This window comes from Chiloscyllium plagiosum, chromosome 3 (assembly GCF_004010195.1).
Source record: "Chiloscyllium plagiosum isolate BGI_BamShark_2017 chromosome 3, ASM401019v2, whole genome shotgun sequence".
Classification (NCBI taxonomy): domain Eukaryota; kingdom Metazoa; phylum Chordata; class Chondrichthyes; order Orectolobiformes; family Hemiscylliidae; genus Chiloscyllium; species Chiloscyllium plagiosum.
The window spans coordinates 7,070,299-7,088,457 of record NC_057712.1 but is presented as its reverse complement, the minus strand read 5'-3'; positions in this window follow the sequence as shown (position 1 = coordinate 7,088,457).

Below are 18,159 nucleotides of genomic sequence, written 5' to 3'. Positions count from 1 at the left end.
TCTTAAAGTCTGGAAAATCCTCAAGCCCACCTCACCACCCCGCCTCCCCCAATCCCCTGTGGAAGCTGCAATTTGATAAGCTTAGTAAGAGGCCGCTGTGATGCCAGATAAAAGACCCGTGCCAACTGTTAAGCCTCCGTAGTGCTTGCCTACACAGCATCAAAGGGAGCATTCGCATGGGATATAATAAATGAGGAAGAACATTCATTTTAACCAGAACTATTCTACCCAACCAGAATATTGGAAGATCCTCCCAGCGGCAAAGGTCCTGTCTTATCTTCTCCAGCAACTGCACAAAGTTAGCTTTATATAATTGATCAAACGGCGGGGTGATAAAAATGCCTAAATACAAGAAACCTCACTGTGGCCACCTCGAAAGGGAATCAGATTCCACCCCCATGATCAGGTATTCCAGTAAGACGCCTGACACACATGGCCTCTGACTTCATAAAATTGATTTTATACCCCGAGAAAGAGCCAAATAAATTAATCACTTGTATTAAACGGGGCACAGATATCCTTGGGTTAATTAGAAAGAAAAGAATGTCATCTGCATAAAGGGTGATCCTATGCCTTCCCATCCTATCTGCGGGGCAGTTGTATTGGCGTCCCTCCGGATGACCTCTGCCAATGGCTCAATCACCAATGTAAATAGCAACGGTGAGAGGGGGCACTCTTGTTGGCTGCCTCTGCCAATGCTAAAATTATCTGACCTTATACTGTTAGTGAGAACCGCTGCTTCAGGATCACTATATAACACTGCCACCCACCTGGCAAAGACCTCTCCAAGGCCAAACCATTCCAGGACATAAAAGAGGTACGGCCACGCCACCCGGTCAAACGCTTACTCTGCATCCAGGGAGACTACCAAGACCGGCATCGAACGTTGATGGCACACCTGAATCATTGTTAGCACTCTCCTAATATTATTAGAGGATCTGCAATCCCTAATAAAACCTGTCTGGTCCTCCTTTGCAATGAAAGGCAAGTCCTTCTCCAGCCTCAACGCCAGCATTTTTGACAAACTTTTAAAATCCACATTTAATAACGATCTGGGCCTATACGAAGTGCAATCCTCTGGGGCTTTCCCTGTCTTGAGAATAAGAGAAATATTTGCTTTTCTCAGAGAGGGTGGGAGACAGTCCTGACTGTACGAATAATTGTTCATATCCAATATTGGCCCGGCTAGCATGTCTATGAACTCCTTATAGAACTCACTCCGAAATCCATCTGGGCCAGGTGCTTTACCACTCTGGAGTTGCCTCACACCTTCCATATCTCCTGGATTGTCAGAGGGACATTCAAAAGAAGCGCCTGCTCTGAAGTTACATCTGTGAGGTCCAAGGTCTTAAAAAAAGGACTCCATCCTCACCAATCTGTCCTCACAGCCCTACGACCAGTACAATCCAGAGTAGAATTTCCTGAATGCTGTATTAATCTTTTTGGGATTGCAGGTGACAGTACCAGCACACTCTCTAATGGCTGTGATAGATTGGGGAGCACTCTTCTTTCTGGCCAAGTATGCTAGATATCTACCCAGTTTATCATCATACTCGAATAACCTCTGTTTCGCAATGGAAATCTCCCCCTAGGTGAGCGCAGCATCCAGAACACACCGGAGGGCTGTAATCTGCTGCAACTTAGTTATAGACGGTCTGTCAAAATATGCTGTTTCGGCTGCCTTCAGCCGGGCCGCAAGCATACACTGCTGCTCTCCCTTCTGCCGCTTCTGAGTCGCCGAGTAAGAAATAATCAAACCCCTTGCATAGGCCTTGGCAGTCTTTCAGAGTACCAATGGATTACGGTCGTCGAATTAATGTCCCAAGATATTTAAAATTCCTGTGAAAGATACTCAATGAACATATTATCCTTCAGGAGGAAAGGATCCATGAGCCAGTGCCACGAACCTTAACCTCCACGAACACTACCGCATGATCAGAAATGGCTATGTTCCCAATTCTGCAGGACAGCACCGAATTCAAAAAGGCCAATGAGGCAAAAAACATGTCAATCCTAGTATAGCGTGTATGTAGATTAGAAAACAAGATGAATTCCCTACCCTCAGATGAAGAGATCTCCACACATCCCCCAATCCCAGCTCCCTGTTCAGGTCCACCAGCTGCCTGGATTGCAGGGATATACCAGCGAGACCCCGAGGCATCCTATCCACCTCAGGGTCCATAAGTCAGTTAAAATCTCCCCCTATAATTGTATGATGCGCTCAAAGAGCCATCAGTCTGGAGAGCGCATCCATTACAAATTTGAGGGGGTGTGCTGGGGGGCAATATACATTCAAAATCCCATATCCCTCTCCATGTATTAAAGCTTTAAGGACCAGAAACTGCCCTTAACTTGGTCTAACAACTGAAATGGTCGATTCTTTTGAATGACTATAGCTACTCCTCTATTTTTTACATTAAAGAACGAAAAAAACACCCAGCCAAACCCTCCCTGCTGTAACTTTAAGTGCTCTTTATCAGTTAGATTTGTTTCTTGCAGCAAGGCTACATCGACCCTTTCCTTTCTAAGGCTTGAAAGTATCTTTTTTCTCTTAATTGGTGAATAACTCCCCTTGACATTTCAGGTGCACCATTTAAATGCGTGGTTAGCCACAGCCATCCGAAACAGTCCGTGACCCCCAGGAGGAAGAACCCCATTTATAGCGTGCCGAGTGTAAACAGTGAACAGTTCATATAATCTTGAAAATACAACTACAAAAACTACCAAATCAAAACTTCTAACAACTACTTCTACAATGAACCAAAATATAACACAAATAAGAGGAAACAGTCTCCCTTGCCCACAGGGGCGCTGATACTACCCATTAACCCCTCCATGGCTCCTTCTAGCTAAAGCCTTGCCCCAAACCCAGACAAAACAAAGTACATAAAAGTCACACGCATCTTATAACAAGAAAATTAAAAGTGGGCATTCAACTCATCCCATCCATACTTTGACTCTAGGCAGTCCTGGTTTAAAAAATAGAAAACACCCCACCCTGTACTAAGAAAGAGAAGCGAAAAGGGAGTGATGGAAAAACAAAGGATAATGGGAGGGAGAAAGAAGGGAGAGGAGAAATAGAGAGAGAGAAAAAAAAGGGAGACCCCAAACATATTAAATAAAATAAAACCAGGTAAACCAGGCAAACTACAGAAAAAAACAAAGTGAACAGGATTGTCCATATTATTTGAACCAGTCAATCTATTTTAAGTTGTCCAGAAAGACCTTTGCCTTTTTCGATGAGTCAAAATTAAACATGGATCTTCTGTGGCTGAAACATAATATTACCCGATATCTTACAGAATACTGAATATTCAAGTCTCTCAGCCTCCATTTTACCCCATCAAAGACCTTCCTCTTACAGATCACGACTGCAGAAAAGTCTTGAAAGAATATAATTATTTATCCTTTATATATCAGAACCTGTGGATCCTTCCCCAGTACTCTAGAAGCTTCCAGCACCATTTCTTTATCTCTGTAGTTGTGGAGTCACACTAGGACTGGGTGGGGTTGCTTGTCCGATCCAGACCTGCGCACTGAGACCCGATGGACCCACTTGACCTGCACCTGGTCCGCCTCAACTTCCAGCTTCAAAAACTGCTGGAGCCATGGCTACAAGAGGCTGACCAGCTGGACCCCTCATCCCGCTCCGGCAGCCCAATCAGACGGATATTCTTCTGACGGCCTCAATTTTCGAGGTCGTCGACCTGTTTGACTAAGACTCGTACCTGCTGTTCCAGGGCCTGGACGCGGCCTTCCGAAGATTCCACTGCAGTTTCAGAAGCCGCGGCCCGCTGCTCCACCTCCACGACATGCTGCCCGAAATGTTGGATCTCCCGGTATGGCCGAGCTTGGTTCCAGCCTTGCCCGGGTCTCCTCCATCGCTGAATCTTCTCTCGGAGTTTCACGAACTCCGAGACCAGGCTGTGCTCCACAGGTAAGTCTCCAGGAGCATTCACAGAGGCTAATGCCACAGCGACGGGCATGTCCCATACTGCAGGGGAGTGCCCTCTTGTTGCACTTCTCACGGTCCTTTTCCCTTAGTCATTTTTGGTTCTTTGAGAAAAGCACGGAAACGAATAAATAACAGTTCCAGGGTCTAAAACCAGTGATTTACACCACAATGGGTAAAAAGGGAGGGTGAATACATCACTCTGTCTGGGTTTTTGGGCAGACCTTACCTGGGCAGACCGACTGGATCCCCGCCATCTTGGATCTCCCCGTTCTCCCCAGGTTGACATGGGTTTCCTTTGGTTACTCCGGTTTCCTCCCACAGTCCAAAGATGTGCAGGTTAGGTGGATTGGCCATGCTAAATTGCCTATAGTGTCCAGGGATGTGCAGGTGGGTTAGCTGTGGGAAACATGAGGTTTTGGAGATGGAGTGGGTCTGGATGGAATGTTCTTCAGAAGATTGATACAGACTCGATGGACTGAATTGCCTCGATCTGTGCTGTAGGAACGCTATGATTCTATTCCTTGAAGCTAATCATCAACTGAAGGGTGTTGATGGGATAACTGACAAGATTTTGCATTATTTTCGGCATCAGTCCAACCCTTTCAAGCATAAGACAATGATTAAACGGATGGTTTACAGAAGGCCAGCAGAAAGATCAAAGCCGGGGTAGAACATGTAACTGCTCTGAGGGCTGCCACAGGAAAGGAAGCACGCCTACACAGCAACGAAAAAACAATGCTCTAACTACAAGAAGCTAAACCACTTGACACATAAGGACGTTCCTGGAAAGGAGGAAATGAAGCTGGTAAAAATGGTTGGTGGAGAGATTCAGATCATGATTCTGACAAATCACCCTGTACACTAGAATGAGTTGGGACTGTCAAGACATGCAATAAAATTGTTTGTGGTTATTGATATGATGACTATAGAAAAGAGCAACAAGTTGCTCTTCAATTCAATTGAATTGAATTGAACTCATTGTCACATGTACCGAGGCACAGTGAAAAGCTTTGTTTTGTGAGCAATACAGGCAGATCACAGAGTTAAGTAGCATAGATAATAAATAATAGGTAAACAGCGACAAAAACCAAAACGCAGGTACAAATGATTGCTAAGAGTTTATGAGTCCATTCAGTATCCTAAAAACAGTAGGGTAGAAACTGTTTCGAAACCAACTGGTGTGTGTGTTCAGGCTTCTGTACTTTCTCCCCAATGGTAGAGTTGTAGAAAAGCATTGTCAGGGTGGGATGGATCTTTGAGTATGCTGGCGGCCTTTCCTTGACAGTGGGCATGGTAGATGGATTCTATAGATGGAAGGATGGCCTTTGTGATTGTCCGGAACAAGTTCACCACTCTCTGTTATTGTCTCCGATCTTGAATGTTACAGTTGCCTTATCAGCAGTGATGCATCCAGACAGAATGCTCTCGATGGCACACCTATAAAAGTTGTCAAGGGTATTCGCCGTCATGCTAAGTTTTCTCAGCTGCCCGACGAAGAAGAGATGTTGTTGGGCCTTTGTAACCAGTGCGTCCACATGAAGAGTCCAAGAAAGCTTGTTGTTGATGACCACTCCCAGGAGCTTGACATTCTCCACTCGTTTCATCTCTGTGCTGTTAATATGTAGGGGAGGCATGAGTGATATCCCACTGAAACTCAATAATGAGTTCCTCGGTTTTGCCGGCATTGAAAGCAAGATTGTTCTTGGTGCACCATTTTTCCAAGTCTTCCACCTTCCATCTGTAGTCTGTTTTGTCGCAATCTGGGATTTGACCAACTATGGTGGTGTCATCAGAAAACTTGTAAATGGCATTAGTCTGGTATTTGGCGACACAATCATGGGTATACAATGAGTACAGTGGGGCTGAGTACGCACCCCTGAGGGGCTCCAGTGTTGAGTGTCAATGAGGATGGAATATTGTCCCCATCAAGTTAACGTGAATGGTCCAATAGACATTGGCGATATAGAGACATAGAGCCATACAGCACGGAACCAGACCCTTCGGTCCAACCAGTCTGTGCTGAACATAATCCCAAATTAAACTAGTCCCACCTGCCTGCTCCTAGCCCTTATCTCACCAAACCTTTCCTGTTCATGAACCCATCCAAGTATCTATTAAATGTTGTAATTGTACCCACATGCACCACTTCCTCTGGAAGTTTGTCCACATGCAAACCACCCTCTATGTAAAATAATTTGCCCCTCATGTCGTTTTTAAAACTTTCTCCTCTCACCTTAAAAATGTGCACCCTGGTCTTGAAATCTCTCATCCTAGGCAAAAGACACCAACATGAACTCTATCTATACCCCTCTTCACACACCTATAGATGTTTTTGTTATCAGTTTATTCTCATAGGAGAAAGTGAGGACTGCAGATGCTGGAGTCAAGATTTGACAAGTGTGGTGCTGGAAAAGAGCAGCAGGGCAGGCAGCATCCGAGGAGCAGAATAATCGATGTTTCGGGCATTAGCCCTTCTTCAGGAAATGCAAACTTATTCTCATACTCTATTATCATCCTTTTATTCAGTCTCTTTGTCTGCCATTGCTGGAACTTAAACTGTGTCCAATCTTCAGTTCTGCTGCTTTTTTTGACCAATTTGTCTGCCTCTTCCTTGGATTTACTTCCATCTCTTAATCCCCTAATAGCTGTGGTCTGACCACATTTCCCAATTTATTTTTATGTTACAGATAATATTATTTGCAGTTAATCCAAGTGCTCTTTAAATGTTTCCAATGCCTACCTATTATTATTTCTTTAAGTAACAATCCCCAATTAGTAATAGCTAGCTTGTGCCTCACTCCATCATAGTTTCTTTTATTTAAATTCAGGACCCTAGTCTCAGAAACGAGTACATCTCTCTCCCTCAGGGCCCACACACAACTAAATTGTCAATTATTCCTCCTCATTACACAATATTAGTCAAAGAAAACCTTTCCTCTAATTGGTTGTACAGTGTATTGATCTATAAAACTATCCATTGCCCAGTCGATATCCAGATTGTAGCTGCCCATAACTACAGTGTTAAATTCTATCATGTAATCCCTCCATACCAGGAATCATTCTAGTGAACCTTCTCTGAATTGCTTCCAATGAACCAATATTTTGCCTTAAATAAGGGGGCAAAAACTGTTCACAGTGCTCCAGATGTGGTCTCACCAGCACTTGTACAGCTGCAGTAAGGCAGAGAAATATATTCATCTACCTTGTCCCAACTCTGATGATTTAGAAATGAACATATGAATGTTCCATGAGGAGTTCAAATGAGTACGATCAAAATAATCAGTCGACCCAGTGCAATGCTCTGTTTCCGTATAACCTACTTTTAGTAAAACCATCAAAACCACTATCTGGGCAGTGCAGCCAACAGACAGTGGGGATGGATGCATGATGCAGATTTTGGATATTTCACTCCAGGGATGACTCTGAAAGCTGATGCATGGTGAAATTTATTTCTGCTGAACTACCTTAAATAATATAACATTGTATCAACAATACAATTAATTTAATAATGTGAATCATGTTCAATATAACATTGAACATTCATCCATTACTATTGTTGTTAATTTTTTTGTCTTTATAGATCCATATGAAACATCTGAACCGAAGATAACAACTAGATCATAGTTATCAATAACTTCTTAAAGATATTAAATTATTTGCGTATGACTACTCACTGAGAAGAATTATGCAATATTTCCACCAGTTGATGTTATTTATATGGAGAACACTAAGTTTGTAGGCTTTATAATCCAAGGTCTAGGCAATTGTGTGTACTAGTGAACCTGAATAAAATTGGAGCAATGGGGAAAGATTCTAAGTCAAAGTTTTATGGCTGTCCTGCACAATATAATGGATAGGAAAAAGTTAGAATCAATTTTTGTATTGAAGGCATTCCTGCGTAATGCACTGGACCACTGAATCTCATTGTAGAATGGATAGAAGACAACTGAGCATCTCATTGAATTTTCAGGATTCAAGCATCGCTGGCAAGGTCCATTCCAAATTGACCTGAGGTGGAGATGAACAACTTTCTTGAACTACTGCATAAGTGGTCTAATGCGGTTGAGTAAGTTCAGGGAGTGGTTAAAATGCAACCACATCAAGGTGGACTGGAGTCACAAATACACTCAAACAGCTAAGTATTACTACTCTAAAGATGTAGGTATGTCAGTTGAGTTTAATGACAGTTTAACAACCTGGATAATTATCAAGGTTTTATTACTGAGTGTGCATTCTCAAACTTTTGAAAAAATTTGAATTAACAATCTCTGGATTACTAATCAGTGACATACCCTCCACACTGTGGTCCCTCTCCCCCTTTGCAAAAAATAAATCTGAATGTTCCTTTTGCTATTTAACTTTTTTACTTTTTGAATTTCTATTCATTCATTCGCAGGAATGTGAGCACCTCAAGTAAAACTAGAATTTATCCTGAATTTCTTTGAGCAGGTCACTTGTTCAAACTCTGCAGTTCATGTATTCAAGAAGTTCCAAGACTTTGACCATATCTTGGTGAAAGAAAGGCAATATGTTTCCAATCAGTTTGACATATGACTTGGAGGTTGTAATGTTGTCATACACCTGCTGCTCCTTTCCTTGTAGATGGTAGACTTCACAGGTTTGGAAGATGTTCTTGGAGGAGCTTTATGAGTCACTGTAATACCACTTGTACATGGCACACATTGCTGCCATCATGCATTGGAGTGAGGGGGCTGGATGTTTTAGGTAATAGATGAAGTGCCAATCATGCTGACCTCTTCTCCATGAATATTTTTGAGCTTCTTGAGTGTTGTTTGAGATGCAATTAGCCAGGCAAATAGAGAATATTCCATCACATTCCTGACTGTGAAAAGGCTTTGTTGAGTCCAAAAATTGCCATTTGCTATAGAATATCCAGTCTTCACTTACACTTGTAGGCACAGTACTTATGTTTCTGGTCAGTGATGGCTACCAGGATATTAATACTGCAAAATATAATGATCATGGTAGTTCCATTTAATTAAAAAATTGTATCTAGCAATTTCCACAGTCACAGGATCACTGAGAGCAATTTGCAGTCAAAGAAGTAAAACAAGGAGAAACATTGAGAAACTATGTTTCCATTATGATAGTCATTGCCTGATACTTGTGTAGTGCAAATGTTACTTGCTATTTAGTCACCTAAGTGTCGATGGCAGTTCTGAAGAAGAATCACACTGGACTGAGACAAAACTCTGCTGCCCAAAATGCTGAGTTTCTCCAGCATTCTCTGTGTTTGTTATGGATATTGTCTTACTCCATGCAGATATGGATTATTACAAGCTAGATACAGAGATAAATTTCCCTCCCCACCCCATCTGCTTTCCACAAAGACTATTCCCTCCACTACTACCTCATCAGGTCCACACCGCACCTATCACCTTTATCCCCATCTCCATCCACCTATTGCACTCTCAGCTACCTTCTACACAGCCCCACCCCCTCCCATTTATCTCTCCACACCTGAGGCTCCCAGCCTCATTCCTGACGTTTTTTTACCCGAAATGTCAATTTTCCTGCTCCTCGGATGCTGCCTGACCTGCTGTGCTTTTCCAGCACCACACTCTTGACTCTCCAGCATCTGCAGCATTCACTTTTGCCTTGTTACAAGATCTGTCAAATATTAATCAATCCACCCTCCCCACCCAGCACCTTCCTCTGCCACCAAAGGAATTGCAAAACCTGTGCTCACACCGCCCCCCTCACCTCCGTCAAAGGTCTCAAAGGAGCCTTCCACATCCATCAAAGTTTCACCTGCACTTCCACACATGTCCTTTACTGTATCTGTTACTCCTGATGCGGTCTCCTCTACATTGGCGAGACAGGACGCCTACTTGCAGAGCGCTTCAGAGAACATCTCCGGGACACCCACACGAATCAACCCCACCGCCCCGTGGCCAAACACTTCAACTCCCCCTCCCACTCCGCCGGGGACATACAGTTCCTGGGCCTCCTCCATCGCCACACCCTTATCACCCAATGCCTGGAGGAAGAACGCCTCATCTTCTGCCTCAGGATCCTCCAACCCCAGGGCATCAATGTGGATTTCACCAGTTTCCTCATTTCCCCTCCCCGTCACCTTACCCCAGTTCCAACCTTCCAGCTCAGCACCGGCCTCAAGACCCATCCCATCTGTCTATCTTCCTTCCAACCAACCGCTCCACCCTCTCCTCCAACGTATCACCTTTACCCCCACCTCCATCCACCTACTGCACTGTCAGCTACCTCCTCCCCAGCCCCACCCCCCTTCCATTTATCTCTCCACCCTCAAGGCTCCCAGCCTCATTCCTGATGAAGGGTTTTTGCCCAAAACGTCGATCTTCCTGCTCCTCGGATGCTGCCTGACTGCTGTGCTTTTCCAGCACCACACTCTTGATTCTCCAGCATCTGCAGTACTCACTTTCACCTTGTTACAAGATCTGTCAAATATTAAATATTGTGCACCAGTGAACGCCTTCACTTCTGCCTTTGCTTTGGAGGGTCAGGTATTGATGAATTAACTGGAAGTTATTGGTTGCACTTTTCCAAGAAACCAGTGCAGTGATATCTCAGGGTAAAACATAACAGGCCTCCAAAAACCACAACCTTTTACCTTTCTGCTCGGTATGACCCTAACCACACAGCTTTACCTCGATTCACAGAGATTTCAGTTGTACACATTTTCTTGATGCCCCATTCAGTCAAATGCTGGCTAGACAAACAGTAAGGAGAAAGTGAGGACTGCAGATGCTAGAGATCAGAGCTGAAAATGTGATGCTGGAAAAGCGCAGCAGGTCAGGCAGCATCCAAGGAGCAGGAGAATCGACGTTTCGGCATGAGCCCTTCTTCAGACAAACAGTAACTCTTGTTTCACCTCTCACATGGACCCATGAAATTCTATTAGATGTTCTATTCTACTAATTGACAGTAAGAGGAACATTATGTTTTTTGTAGCCTTCTCACTAAAAGATAGGGTGATAGATTTTTTCAATGCTGGGTGTTGATACATTATTTTATTATGTTTTGGTTTGTAGAAGACAACTGTTTATTTTCGGTCCTTTTTCAGGGCGGCACAGTGGCTCAGTGGCTAGCACTGCTGCCATACAGTACCAGAGACCCAGATTCAGTTCCAACCTTGGATGACTATTTTTGTTGAGTTTGCACATTCTCCCCATGCCTCCATCAGTTTTTTCTGGTTTCCTCCCACAGTCCAAAGATGTTCAGGTTAGATGGACTGGCCTTGCTAAATTGCGCATAGTGTCCAGAGTTAGTTAAGGTAAATGCAAGGTTACAGATATAGGGTGGTTGGGGGGGGGTGTCATGAATCTGGAAGGGATGATCTTCAGAGGGTTGGTATGGACTTGATGGGCTGAATGGCCCACTTCCACACTGTAGGGATTCTACAGTCGTGGGTCTTGGATCTGTGCACAAAAAAAAATGTGGATTTCTGGACTGTACAAAGATTTACAAAAGCATATTAACCCAAAGAAACATTCCCTATTAGAATATGGCATAGATCACCACAAATGCTATGAAGTTATGCCAATAGAAATATTTCAGAAGGAGTCAGATAAACAGAAAAAAATGACACAGAAAAGTTGACAAATCTGAGTACAGTAGAGAGCATGAGCCCAAACACATTGGGTAAATAGATCTCTGTTGAACTGAAATTGATATCATTCTCTAAAAGGGAATCTTAGTAGATAAGTGTTAGGTATAATGCTTGATAACTGTCGAATCATTGGTAGTTAGAAGCCAAGTGGTGCCTCATTACCTTGTCAGCACATTGCCTGCCTTTTGAATGACACACTGTCATTGATTTTGGAAGATAATCGCTTGTCTAAAGTCCAACACTATCAATAGAGAAAGTCCAAATAAAAGAATGACTACTGCAGCAAAATCTAATCGCTAAATTGCTAAGGAACAGTGATCTCTCATTTTGTGGATAAAGAAAATTTTTGAGAACTATTGAATAAGAATATATTTCCATATTTTTAACCTGCATTGATATTAGTTAATTTACAAGTGCATTGTATTCTCCAAGTTTTTGTGGTTTGGGACTGGTGACTTACCAGAGAAAATCAATATTGGTCACAAAAATCTTCCAGTAAGTTGGTTGACACAGTTGTGCATTTCACAAATATGTTAAATGCTTGTTTGCTGTTTTGTGAAATGGTTTTTAGCCAATAATGTTTCCTTGATCCATGAAAAGGTTTATTTTTTAGTTCTACAAGTAAAAATCATTACATCATGCAATTTGTGGGAAAAAGTGCACATAAAAAGCACAAACATATTGTTTGCTAGAGCCAACATTACAGGAGCTGGATTTTATATTGTCAAATAGAATTGTCCTCATTTGGGATTTGAAATCTATTATAGTTTTATGACTTATTAATACCATTCTACTCACTTCTTATGAGGTGCAGATCAGTATTATACGATTAGTGCAGTCTCTCTGTTGGGTCCTGGCAGCTACTAACTGACGGTCTCTTTGAAGGTTGCCATAACTTAAAATAAAGGAGCCTTTGTTACACGATAATATAACCAGAACATAATATTTACAAGTAAATTAAGGACATTTAGTTAGGCAACATCTCTACTTTTTGAATGGTCTATGGCTGATTTTCTGGCTTGGAGCAGCTCATGTAGCCCCATTAAGGTCTTTTTTCATGTGATCCTGATGATACCTAGCTCCATCTCTCCACCATTTTGTTCAACATCTCAACGGATTCTTTGCTGTCAGCCAGCCTTCCTCAACTCTACTCAGCTCAGATCTGGGAAGTGAAATAACATCATCTTCAATCCTACCACAAAGACTGAACTTCTCACTGATTTAATTTGCCATTGTAGGCAGGAACTCCTGGATTGAGCCGCACCATCCACACTAGCAGCATCCCATTAGATGAGAAGGGTCAGTCGTGTCTCCAGTTAGGAACACACTCATCTCTTGATCCAAAACATTGTGTGTTTATTGCCATCGTTAGGGAAAAGATACTGAGCAAGGTATTGGGATTAATGACAGCCAGGTCCCCAGCACCTGATGATCTATATCCCATGTTCTTAAAGGATGTGGAAATAGGAATAGTAGATGCATTGGTTATAATATTCCAAAATTTCCTGGATTTTGGAAAGGATCCAGTGGATTGTAAAAATGCCAATGTAACACCCTTATTCAAAAAGGGCAAAGTTAAAAATCACATAATATGGGGTTATAGTCCAACAGGTTCATTTAAAAGTACAAGCATTCGAGCGCTGCTCCTTAATCAGGATCAGGATCACAGGACACAGAAGTTAAAGTAAAAGATCAAAGTGTCATACAATTAATGCAATGTATTCAAAAACGGGAGGGAGGCAGAAAGTATAAAACTATAGACCAGTTAGTTAACGCCTGTCATTAGGATGTTATTGGAGTCTATTTTTAGGGAAGTAGTAATGGGACATCGGGAAAGTCAAAACACAACCCAGTAGAATCAGGATCTTATGAAGGGTAAATTGTGGGTTGACTAATTTGCTAGAATCTTTCAAGTAATAACAAACAAAATGGATAATGGGAATCCTGAAGATGTAATATTATCTGGACTTCCACAAGGCATTTGGTCAGGAGCTGCACAAAAGTTTAATATACAAGGTAAGACTACAAGGGGTTGACAGTAATATATTATCTTGGTTAAAGGATTGGCTAACCAATAGAAAGCAGAGAGTCAGAATAAATCAGTCTTTTTTGGCAAGCTATAACAAGTGAGGTCCCTCAGGCCCTAGTCGTTCTGTTACAACGTGCATTTCGTTAATATGGATTCGCTATAATGCGATTGGCCAATTGAGGCACTATTTCTAAAACACGAACCTTTAAAATTAGCGTTGGCTGCAACACAATTATATCTCCAACACTTTAAGCACTGCTCCTAAAGCATGATTTATTTTATAGTGCGTGGTTGTACAAGAATGCAAGCATCGCGTTATGAAAGAGCTGCCTGTATTTACAATCTATATTAATGACTTTGATGCAGGGATAGAATGTCCCATAGACAACTTTGCAGATGACAGTGAAATTAGTGAGAAAGTATGTTGCAATGAAGAAACAAAATATTTGCATATGGTTATCAGTAGGTTAGGTGAATAGGCCAAAATTTGGCAGATGGAGTATAATGTGGAAAGGTGAGAGGTTATTCATTATGGTCAGAAGAGTGAAAAGGCAACTTACAATCCAAATGAAGAGAAACTTCAGAGTATTTTGGTGCAGAGGGATCTGGGTATCTTGCATGAATCGTAGAAGACTATATGAAGTACAGCAAGGAATTAGGAGGTAAAATGGAATTTTGGCATTCACTGCAAACAAAATTGAATATAAAAGCAAGGAAGTCTTGTTACAATTGGTATTGGTGAGACTATATCTGGCATATAGTTACCCTATTTGAGGAAAGAAACTGGAGGCAGTTCAGAGGAGGTTGACTAGATTAATTCCAGAGATGAAGAGTTTGACAGTTTAGGCCTATATTTGCTGTATTTTGAAGGAGGAGAGGAGATATAATTGAGGGACGTTAGTCACAAAAAGGTATTGACAAAGTAGACATACAGAAAATGTTTCCTTAGTGGCATAATCAAGAACAATCTTAGGAGAGTGGTTAGCACTGCTGCCTCAAAGTACCAGGGACCCAGGTTCGATTCCACCCTCGGGCTACTGTCTATGTGGAGTTTGCACATTGTCCCTGTGTCTGTGTGGGTTCCTCTGGGTGCTCTGGTTTCCTCCCACAGTCCAAAGATGTGCAAGTTAGGTGAACTGGGCATGCTAAATTTCCCATAGTGTTCAGGGACCTATAGGTTAGGTGCATTTGTCAACAGGAGTGTGGAGTAACACAATAGGGGTATGGGTCTGGGTGAGCTAGACTTCGGACGGTTGGTGTAGACTTGCCAGGCCAAATGGCCTGTTTTCACACTGCAGGGATTTTAACAAGAAGTCATTGTTTTAGGCCAATGGGAGAAAATTTAAAACAAAGATGAGGAGAAATGACTTCTCTCAAAGGAATGTGAATCTGTGGAATTCACTACCATATGACCATAAGACGCAGGAGCAGAGATTAGCCATTCAGCCTATTGAGTCTGTTCCACCATTCACTCTTGGCTGATAAGTTTCTCAACTCCATTCTCCTGCTTTCTTCCCGTAAACCTTAATCTACTTGATACTCAAGAATCTATCTATCTTAGTCTTGAATATACTCAATGGCCCGGCCTCAAACAACCTCCTGTGGCAATGAATTCCAGAGATTCCCCACTCTCTGGCAGAAGAAGTTTCTCCTTATCTCCGTTACTCTAAGGCTTTGCCCTCAGGTCCTAGTCTCTCCTACCAATGGAAACATCTTCCCAACATCCATTCTGTCCAGGACACTGGGACAATGAATAAATTGAAAGAGGAGATAGATTTTTAGTTAGAAATGGCCTAAAGGCTTATGTGGAGCAGGCAGAGAAGTGGAGTTGAGGCTGAGATCAGTCGGAATTGGGTTTAATGGCAGAGCAGGCTCGAGGGGCTGAATTGCCTACTCCTGCTCTTAGTTCTTATGTTCATATCCTACTCCATGGGTTGTCTGCAAAAATCAATGCCATATCTGTAAATAACTGATAGACAGTGGAATTGTTAAAGATACCAGGCAGGATCCTAACAGTGCCTGGACGAATCTGGACTCTGGTCAGAAATGTGGCAGAATCACGTGAGGAGTCCGGTGAGGCTTATCTCAACATCAGTAACATGCCGCTGTATGTTTTAATTCGGCTCCAGTCATGGAGGTGAAATTTTCACTGGGTACCAGAGAGTTAGCTATTGGAGGGGATATTGCTTGTTAAACATACATCTTGCCTCATTAATAAGCAACTTTCTACATCATGTGGACTCAAAACATTAGCTTATTCTCTCTCCATGAATCCTGCCTGACCTGCTGTGATCTCCAGCAATTTTTGTTTTTGACATTTCAGCTTGCAGCTAGCTACTCAGAATCTTAGTGTTGCTGAGTGAGCAGCATCATCTCAGAGTATGATCCTGGAGTTGCAGCCACAGCCACCCCTCATTCATAGACATTGGCATTTGACAATCCCTTGCAGCACTTCTCTGAACACTTACAGGAGGCTTAAGAAGTTGAGACTTTGCATTGAAGGGTACACTGGTGGTTAGCCTTGAAACGCTGCTGCAGGAACATGTGCCCAGATTATGGATTTCTGGGTTGCTCACTTGTTGTTGCAGTGTCTTACCCAGATGCTCACAGTGTCATCATCTTGCGTGTTAATGTAGTCGTGTGACCAGGCAACTTGCCTCACTGGTCAGCTGTCCATAACGAAGGAGACAGAAATATTAACATACAGCACCGTGCTGCACCAATCATACACTTATGCTATGTGTCAGTCATTTACCCAGCAACCTGCCATTTGACCAGGCTGTCATCTCGCAAACTCTGTGGAGAATAGCCCTCACCAAAAAACATGAGGGCTGTGATGGGGTCCCAACAGTCTCCAGTGCCAGTCCAGGGTATTGCTTGCAGACTGGCTTTCAGTTGGGGTGTCCTCTGTCAGTGTCCTTTGCAGTCCACAGAGTGGGTCATTCTGAGTCCTGTGGCTCCACAGTGGTCAGCCTGGGGAGTACAACTAATGCAGCCAGAAGAGCGGGTACCACGTAGCAGAGGCAGTAGGCTGACTCTTACTCTGGTGGTGCAGGGAAGGTCATTGAATTTCACTGATACTGTTGGCCATTCCTCCAAAATAAAGCAACAGCAATGATCTGGGTGACAAACTCAGATCAGGCTGCCAGGGTCCAGCACTGCTCTGCTGGTCCACTGTGAAGAGGACAGCCTTCCTCTGCACCAATCCCTCCTCCAGGATACCATGATGGCTCAGTAGTTAGCACGGCTGCCTCACAGTGCCAAGGACCCAGGTTCAATTCCTGCCTTGGGCAACTGTTTATGTGGAGTTTGCACATTCTCCCCATGTCTGCTTAGGTTTCCTCTTGCAGTCCAAAGATGTGCAGGTTAGGTGAATTGGACATGCTGAATTACCCGTAGTGTTAGGGGTAAATGTATGGAAATGGGTCTGGGTGGGCTCCTCTTCGGAGGGTCAATGTGGACTTGTTGGACCGAAGGCTGTTTCCGCACTGTAGGGAATCTAATCTAAGGTCTCTGTCAGAGAATTATGGCACCATTTTGCCCTTCATTGCTGAGCAGGGCTGGTTTGCATTGCTAGTGTTTATCTAGGTACACAGCTGGCTTTTAAAGATGGCACGGTCACCAGGGATGCTCGTCGTTCATCAGAATGAAGCAAAGAATCCTAGAATTTTACAGTTAAGAAAACCATTCAACCTAGAGTCTGTACCAGCTCCCGAAAGAGCCAGCCAGTTAGTCCCATTTTCCAGGCCTATCTCTGTAGGCCCTTAAATTCATCCCTTTCAAATATACATCCAGCTCTCTTTTGAACCCTGCCATGGAAACTGCCTCCACCACTCTGGCAGGCAGTGCATTTCAAATCCTAACAACTTTCTGTGTCAAGATGCTTTTTCTCATCTCTTGCTGAAAACCTTGAACTTGTAACTGTAATTGTTAACTTACGTACCAACTCGTGGAAACAGAATGTCAAAATTGTTCTTGATTTGAACACCTCAATAAGGTCACATCTTAATCTCCTCTGGTCTGAGCAGAATAAGTTCTATTTCTCTTATTTTTCCCTGTATCAAAAATCCTTCATTCCTGGTATCATTCTAGTAAATCTTCTTTGAACTCTCAAAAGGGTTTCCTTCCTTAAATAAGATTCCTAGAACTAAACACGATATCTAAATGTAGTCTGATTAATGATTACTAGAGATCTAGCATCACTTTATTGCTTTTATACATGTTGCCACTATTTATAAACCCAAGAATCCTATAAAGTTTGTTAACAACTATTTCAGCTTGCCCAGACATCTTCAGAGAATCATGCATGTAAACCCTGAGGTCCCTCTGATTCTGTACTCTCCTCAAAGTTGTACCATTGAGCATGGATTGTCTTTCTGTGGTTGTTCTCCCAAAATGCTTTACCTCGCATTTCTGTGCATTGACATTCATCGGCCAGGTGTTTGCCCATTTGACCATGACTGACGAGTTGTTCTGGTTACAGCAGGTGTTACAATAGGTTTAGATTCTGATGAGAGGGAATGTCAGGGGATTGGGGAACCTAATTATCTAGGCTGAATTAGTAAG